This window comes from Pipistrellus hanaki (genome assembly GCF_964339955.1).
Source record: "Pipistrellus hanaki genome assembly, chromosome: 4".
Classification (NCBI taxonomy): Eukaryota; Metazoa; Chordata; class Mammalia; order Chiroptera; family Vespertilionidae; genus Pipistrellus; species Pipistrellus hanaki.
The window spans coordinates 77,521,504-77,528,601 of NC_140506.1; the positions used below are offsets into that span (position 1 = coordinate 77,521,504).

Below are 7,098 nucleotides of genomic sequence, written 5' to 3' on the forward strand. Positions count from 1 at the left end.
GTTATCAATATGTAGCCATTTTAATGGTCTGTAACCCAAGGAAAATCTGTTCAACAAGTACGTAATTGTCTTATTTGTTAGAATAGTACACAAAATAATACACAAGTCATCATTTCTTAATTTTATCATTTTCCTCACATTAGTCAGATTTTCTAGAGTTGTTTCACTGGGCCCCTACCCACAGAAGTAGACCGGCCCAAATGCAAGAACGTAAGGCCTGCTGGGGGGAGCTGCATTTCTAGCCTTGCCTGGGAGTTAGTTGATCAATCAGAAGAAATGTGCAAGATCCCAACTTAAAGAGTGAGAGGTCCAGCATAGCATGGCTTCCCTGTGCATGAAGTACAGGTGCACAAGGTGTGGAGCCACCAGCTTAAGTCAAAGCACCAACTTACAGCCTCCTCCCGTGAAGGTAGAAAGATGCCCAGCTCATTCCCCGTGTGGTAAAGTGGAGATGAAAATCCCCATTCCGTGTGATTTTTGTGGACACATTGGATCAATTATATAAATGTAAAGTTTTGGTCAAAATCTTGAGTCCAGATCTAACTTCTTGATCCGCTCTTAGGCCCTGTTTTCTGACATATCCGGGGTCAGGCTCCACGGCCACATTTACCTGGAGGATGTGGGTTTAATATGGCGACATTCCTCCGCCAGCTGTGTCCCCCATAGCAGAGCACAGAGCACCCGTGAATCTGGGTTTGCTCTGTGGCCCAGAAGACTTGCAAATAATAGAAACAGCACCCTGTTTTGTTCTCTCCAACCCTCCCAGATTCCTCTCTCTCCAGTTCCCCCTCTTTCCTCCGTCCTTCTCTCTACCCCACTCCTAAGAGAGTGGCATGAACTAGACAGGTGAAGGATAAAAATGTCACTAGTGAAATCTGTTCCCAAGGTATGGTGACTTCTGGGCCTTGGAATCCCCCTCTAAATCCAAACACAGGGGTGCAGCCCGGGCAGACATTGGCTTCCCAAGCTGCATGCTGGCTAATGCTGCAGCCCTCAGGGGTGGGGAAGCAGGGAGGCAGGGAGGCATCGCCGGGTGAATTTTCTGGAGGCCATGAGCCGCTCATAAACAGTCTCATGAATGACCTTGCTCCATCCACCTGACCTTGGCCACCAGCACAGCTGGCTATGCCCTACTGCAAGGCTCTCAGAGTAGATAAAGTGGCCCCAGCAGGGCACTCCGGATAATGTAAATTTTGAATGTCAGTGTCATTTCCTTAAATCATATTGCTGTCACTTGGCAAGGCCATCTATCGGAGCTCAAAGGCCCAACTTCCTCTCCTTATCTCTTAGCCAGAAGAGATGCCAAACTCAATGATAAAACCATTGGCTTCTAAGAAAACAAATCAGTCAGACAAGCTGTGTATAAAGACACAAGCTGAGACCAGCAGAAGCAAAGGAGAGAGGTATGTCCTTGGCCTCAGTATTCTGGGTCCAAACACAGAAAACCCCACTGTGGAGAGAGAGCATCAGTCAAGCTATGAGGTTCTGGGCACAAGGCAACCCTGTCAGAGGTGTGACTAAACCCCAAAACAGCCCTATAATCTAGGTCTGTCTGGCCAAGAGATGGGGCTATGCAGGGAGGGTTGAGTGGGGTAAGGGATGGGACAGCCAGAATGCTCAAGTCACCCACTCTCCTCCCCAGACCAAAAGACCCCCATGTGGTTCACTCCAGCCTAGCCACTTGTCACGGTCCATTCTGAGGTCGGATGGGATTTATGTTTCCTCTGACCAGAGTTCTTATTCATCCCACATGACTGCTGCACTCCCAGTTCAGCTAAAGCTTCAGAGTCCAGGCTACCAAACCCAAATATCCTGGACAAAGCACATCAGGGTATCTCAAGGGCCTCTCTCTGGTCTTTCCAGAATGAGAATTCTGGGATCAGAGTGCAGATGAGCATGCTCCTGGTAACTTTTATTTGTTCTTCATGGCTCAACTCAGACATCACCTCATCAGGAAGTCTTCTGTCATGCACAAGGTTAGGCTTCTGTTCCCTGCACTGTCAAAGCATCATGTACTTATCTAGACTTATCACATTATATTGTAAATTCCTGGCCACCCCTCTGCTTTCAAACACACGCTAGACTGTGTGCTTTAAGCCCCAAGGGGCTGGCCTTACTGGCCCTTATAGGGGGTTATATAAGTGACCTTCTTCATCTGCCAGGGTCCTGGAGACCCCCAGCCCCAATTTGAGATTTAGTACATGGCCTTTGTCTGTCTGTACCAAGATTAACATCTTTCCACTCACACCCAACCCCTAATTGCTACAGCCTGGGAAAATGAGAAGTGAGAATTGAAAACAGGGCTCCCAGAAGGAGAATTTGTAATGTCACAGTCAAGGTTGGGAGAGAGTCAGATACTCTTCCAGGATAATAAAGTCCAAAAAGTATGCTAGCAGAAAGACATGAATCTTGAATGTAGAAGTCTGTGGGAATGAGATGAACACTTTCAGTGTAAGCGACTTGATATATAAAATACGTTGGGATGATCATAAAGGAACAGAAAGAAAAAGCACGCTTCTATCCAGAGAGCAGAGTCCTCTCCCTTCTCCAATCTGACTCTAGGTTCCAAGCCTCACTCTCAGCGGCAGTAAAATGAATGGGGACTCTAATACAGATGAGGAGCTGGGACGCCCCAACCAAGGGAATAGCCCCAGCCTGGGGAAGGAGGAAAGCAAAGAATGAGGATGAAAAAAATAGGGCCAAGTGGGATAGCTGGTCGACCAAGAGGACATTCACATGGGAGACAACACCCTAAATACCATTACTTAGTATTATGCAAGGGTTTGAGCCAATTCGTTTGAAGCCACAATACCCACACCTTGGCCCATTGCCACCCCAGTTCTGTAGAGTTTAAATTCTATCACAGGGACCTGGATTGAAGAACAGGCTGAACTTTTCTTGAGGTCGTGTGTGTGTGTGTGTGTGTGTGTGTGTGTGTGTGTGTGGTGTGTGTTGCACACGCACGTGCAAAAAACTACCCATCCTTCCCTTGGTCAATAATAGACACCCATGACACCTATAGGATCACCAATGAGAAAGTAAGGGGATGCCTGGCGGAGAGCACTCAACCACAGAGAGTCCACAGACTAGTATCTATGGGAAACCAATGGGTCGTTAGGCTTTTAAAATACAATATACAAAATGCTATAAAACTTCAGGATGCTTTGAGGACACAGGGAAAGGACACTTTGGGCTCAGAAAGGCTTCCTAGAGAAGGCGGTGTCCGTGTTGAGCTCTGAAAAACAAGTAGAAATTAACCAGAAGCCATCCCTGCAATGCCCCCACTCCTGGAGGACAGCTACAGGCCCTCCCGCTGGTCTAAGGTGAGGAAACAGTGTGGGGTCACACACTCGGATGTGTTACAGCCTGTCAATTCCCCTATGAGGCCCTTTTCACTTACCTGTGTTCCTGGATGGGCTCCCAAACCTTTCCTGGACCTGCCAAAATGGTCCCAATCCTGCTAGCTGGGCTGAGAATATAAACTTGCAGTGTCCGCACTCCGGGGAGCCCCGCTCCAGAGCTGCGCCCAGTCCAGCCCCTTGGAGCCCAATGAAGTTGTGCCAGTCCCTGGCGAGGCTGCCTATACCAACTGCAAGAGCGAGAAGTGAGCTGTGAGCATCCTGGAGCCCAGCCAGTTCTCCGTGGCCAGACAGGCAGGTGGAGGAGGAGCAGGAGAGAGAGCCTTATAAAACCTCCAGAGGGTCAGGCTAACTCCCGAGAAGCTGTGGATCCAGCAAGCTGATGGCACCTTCTATGGCCACACAGAGCTCCCGCCAGGCTGGTGGGGTGCACCTCCTTCCCCATTCCTCTGGAGACCCTCCTGCTGATCTCCTGTTTGCTGCTTCTCTCTGAGCAGGACCCCATCCGCAACACGCTCCGGTTATAGAGTACTCTGCAAAGAGACGGGCTGTTGTTTCACTTTAATCTTTTCTTTTTTAATACAATTTTTATTGAGGTAAAACTCGCATGCCATAAAATGGACAATGCAGTGGTATTTAATACATCCACAATGTTGTGCAGCCACCACCTCTATCTAGTTGCAAAATATTTTCATTATTACAAAATAAAAGCCTATATCTATTAAGCAGTTACTTCCCATTCCCCTCACTCCTAGGTCCTGACAACCACAATTAGCATTCTGTCTCTATGGGTTTGCCTATTCTGGATATTTCATATAAATGGAATCATACAATATGTAATTTTTTTGTGTCTAGTCTCTTTCACTTAGCATAACATTTCTAAGGTTGGTTCAATTCTTTGGGGTGGGAATCTAAGAGTAGAATTCCTGGATTAGATGATAATTCTATGTTTAACTTTTTTAGAATCATCAAAGTGGCTGAACCATTTTATGTCCCCACCAGCAATGTATAAGAGTTCAATTCCTCCATATTCTTACTAACACTTTTTTCCTTAATAGCCATCATTGAAACCATGAAGTGCTGTTTCACTGGAGTTTTGATCTGCATTTCTTTAATGACTAATGATGTTGAGCATCTTTTCATGCACCTGTTGGCCATTTGTATATCTTCATGGAAATGTATTTGCCCATTTTCTATTGGGTTGTTTTTTTCTGGTTGGGTTGTAAGAGTTCTTTATATCTTCTGGATACTAGATGCTTTAGAGATATAATTTGAAAATATTTTCTCACATTCTGTAGGTTATCTTTTCATTTACTCAATAATGTTCTCTGGTTGCCAAAACCGGTTTGGCTCAGTGGATGGAGCGTCAGCCTGCGGACTGAGGAGTCCCAGGTTCAATTCCAGTCAGGGGCATGTACCTTGGTTGCAGGAACATCCCAGTGGGGTGTGTGCAGGAGGCAGCTGATAGATGATTCTCTCTCATCGATGTTTCTAACTCTCTATCCCTCTCTGAAAAAAAATCAATAAAAATATATTTTTTTTAAAAAAATAATAATTTTCTTTGGTGCACAAAAGCTTTAAGTTTTGATAAAGTCCAATTTATCCTTTGTTGTTGTTGTTACTTATACTTATATGACTCTTGGGGTCATATCTAAGACTCCATTACCAAATCAAAGGTCATGAACATTTACCTCTATGTTTTCTTCCAAGAGTCTTATGGTTTTAGTTCTTATATTTAAATCTTTAATCCATTTTTAATTTATATGTTTATATATGGTGTGAGGTAAGGGTCCAACTTCATTCTTTTTCATGCAAATTTTCACTTGTACCAGCGTCATTTGTTGCAGAAACCATTCTTTTCCCATTTATTGGTCTTTACATTCTTTCAAAAGTCCATTTGCCATAGATGTAGGAGCTTATTTCTGGATCATCAAGTCTATTCCTTGGTAGTGCTACCTATACTGTGCTAGTATCACACTGTTTTGATTACTATAGCTTTATAATAAGTTGTTAGATCTCTTTCCTTAATCTTGTCTAAACCTGTCAAGAGGAAGTGGCCTGAATCAGTGCTCCTTTTCCTAACTGAATACATCATAAATAACACCTTACTCTAAAATGTCCTTTGAAACTGTGGATTATAGCTCTAATCTGAAGTCAGAGTAAGAGGAAGGAGAGGGAATAGTAAGAGCCATAAAAGAATTGCCCCCTTCAGTTCTCCATGGAAAGCAGGGCATGATAGGGTGAAAAGAACATGAACACCAATGGGTTTCAAGCCCAACTCTGAAGCCTACTAGCTATGTAGTCTTGGGCAACTTATCCTCGCTGGCACTCAGTTTTGTCATGTGGGAAAAAGCTGCTGTAATAACTGCATATTTGCAATAATGTGCATAAATCACCTGGCCCAGTGTTCTGCTCAATAAATAGCACAAAATGGAATTGAGAAATGAGCATGGAAACTTGGCATACCCTAGCTACTTCATGATCAGATTTGCCTATTCTAGAAGGTGTGCATTGAGGATAGATCTTTTGACTCGGGCATATCCTGAATCATGCCAGGTGGAAGAGACAGCATTAGTCTTTTATATGTCCTTACTTCCTTTGCTGTAAATGAGTTCCTTGATTAATTAATTTTTTAAATATATATATTTTATTGATTTTTTACAGAGAGGAAGGGAGAAGGATAGTTAGAAATATCGATGAGAGAGAAACATCAATCAGCTGCCTCCTGCACACCTCCTATGGGAGATATGCATGCAACCAAGATACATGTCCTTGACTGGAATCAAACCTGGGACCTTTCAGTCTGCAGGTCAATGCTCTATGCACTGAGCCAAACCAGTTAGGGCTAATTAATTTATTTTTAAGTGTTATATGGAACACCATAATACTAAGCAATGCTTTCTGTGAAGTCCACACAAATTGTTGCTGTCAGAAGCTTGATGAGCAAGGAAGGCAAACTCCTATCCAGAATGAGGGTCTATTTCCATTTACAGCCCATCACTGATCCTCCCTGATGGAAGGGATATAATACCATTCATCACCCCACACTTCCAGTAAAGAAACAGGCAAGACAGAGCTTACAGGATTTTTTTTTTTTTCATTGCTTCCCAGAATTACTTTTGTGTGAAACATCTCTAGATGTTTAGGTAAATCCTTCATTGGAGATCAATGATTTGGATCTCCTAGGAGGAGTACCCCACTAAGGACCTGCAGGGCAACCAGCTTGAGCCAAGTGCTGCAGAGGGACTGCCAACAACCAGTGGGCACTTATCCCTGAGAATCCCTGAGGACACGTGCCCACACCATCGCTGGGCACAGGCTGGACCTACCCTGCTTCTGGGGGCTGCAGGGGGCTGCACCACCATCACCGAAGCGGAGCCCATGTGGCCCCTCCCTCTGAGGGTTGTTGCTTTCAGACTGAAGTCTGTCCAGGGAGCCTCGGTGACATGCAGAGCCTCAGGTGCATGCCTGCCTCCAGCCACAGTGGTGGCTGGGGAAGCTTATTCCTGAGCTTTACATGGGGGAGGTGCTGGCCCACCAAGCAGGGCTTTCTCCCAACACAGGTTAAGTGGTCAAAGGAGCCAACCAACAAGAATGACAGTTGCCTACTGTGGGGGGTGTTATAATGAGGTCCTACTTAGACTTGGTAAACAGAATACTGCTCTTCTCCTCCCAATCTCATTCCAGTGAGGGCAAGGGAATTGGGCAAATAGAAACATAGGATATGACAGTGCCACCT

The 7,098-nt window shown here is 45.0% G+C and overlaps 1 protein-coding gene across 1 annotated transcript in view; it reads right to left on the reverse strand.

The window, feature by feature from the left end:
* CALN1 (calneuron 1) overlaps window positions 1-3,417 on the reverse strand; it is a 428,626-nt gene extending 425,209 nt beyond the window's left edge. The window contains exon 1 of the mRNA XM_084880732.1: window positions 3,401-3,417. The gene's annotated coding sequence lies outside the window, so the exon portion shown is untranslated. The remainder of the gene's footprint in view (window positions 1-3,400) is intronic.
* Between the last annotated feature and the right edge of the window lie 3,681 nt (window positions 3,418-7,098).